Raw genomic sequence first — 1,462 nt, forward strand, 5'->3', positions numbered from 1 at the left:
ATACTGCGCACGGGGCCCCGGTGCTCCTCGCACGTCTGCGGCGGAAGGGCAGAGTCAAGCAGAGCCGGCCCGGCCCGGAGGCCCCCCTCGGCCCCTCTCCCCACCAAAGGGCCTGGGATCCGGCTCTGCCAGGACGCCCCCCCCATCCCAAAGCAGTGGGAGATGCCAGCCCTCTTGGCCCCCTCTGGTTTTTTTTGAGAGAAGTGGGCTTTGTCCTATCTCTCTGCCCCGCTAGGGTGTGTCTGGGGTGGGGGCAGACTGTGGTCTTGGCCGCCTTTCCTGGCCATGAGGGTTCAGTAGTCGCTGCCACTTGGCACCTGGCAACCTGGCCTTGCTCCGTGAGGGCCACTGAGGCAGGTCTCCCTTCCAGGCTGGATGGGGGCTCCAGCTAAAGCCGGGCAGATTGGCAGGAGCAGAGGAGGGGGGGGCGGGCTCTCAGCCCAGTGAGGCTCCACCCCCACCAGAAGGGGCTCTGCAGGCCTCGGGGCCACCCTGGCACACTCTGCCCCCCCCACCTGCCTTTCCAGAGCCTGGGGGCCTCCATCCCGCTCGCCTGCCTGCCTGCCTGCCTGCACGGGTGGGGGCAGCGGGGGAGTTGTGTAAGGCCTCGGCCGGCTCTGTGCTGCCCCCCAGTGGCAAGAAGAGGCTGCCAACAGCCAGGAAAAAACGGGGGGGGGGGTTGAGGCCTCCAGCAAGGGGGCAGGCAGAGAGATGTGCAGGGGGCACCCTGGGTGGGCTCCAGGTGCTGGGAAGGGGCCGACATTCCCCACTGGGGAATCACAGCCCTGGGCGGTGATATTGCGATCCCTCAAAGATCGGGCCGGGACCCCCCCTCCCATGTCCCTGGGTTTGAGACAGGTGGAGCAGCCCCCATAGCCATCCTGTCCAGAAGCCCCTGGCCCTCCGTGCCCCACATCCTCAGGAGAAGCCCCCCCCCGACTTGTGCAGCCACAGCCAGTTGCCGGGGGGGGGGGGGAAGGGAAGGCATCGCCAGTACTGTAGGGCCAGAGCAGTACGTGAGTCTTTGGGGCAATTGCGGTGTGTGTGTGTGTGTGTGTGTGTGTGTGTGTGTGTGTGTGTGTGTGGCTGGGGTCTTGCCTTTTGAGCAAGGCCAGCTGAGAGCTGGTTGAGGTCCAGACCCACAAACCCTCTGCTTTCCCCCCCCCCCGCTCAAGAAAAGCCGGTTTTCACCCGCTGCATCCCCCAAATGGGGGGGGGCTGCAGAAAGCAGGGTCAGGAAGGCACCTAAACCCACAAGTGAGCCCCTTCTCGGCCCCTCCCAGACCCGGATCTACTGGGGAGGCAAACACACAGGAGGCTGCCCCCCCCCACAGAAGGGCTCCCTTCCCTCTGCCATCCCCTCTGCAGACCAGCCAGACCCCCGGGGGGGGGAGACAGCCAGGCCGGAGGGGTCCGGAGAGCAGTACAGCTGGCTTGGTCAGGATTTGTGCAGGGCCTCCTT

This window comes from Protobothrops mucrosquamatus, unplaced genomic scaffold (assembly GCF_001527695.2).
Source record: "Protobothrops mucrosquamatus isolate PMUCROS unplaced genomic scaffold, P.Mucros_1.0 scaffold2354, whole genome shotgun sequence".
NCBI lineage: Eukaryota > Metazoa > Chordata > Lepidosauria > Squamata > Viperidae > Protobothrops > Protobothrops mucrosquamatus.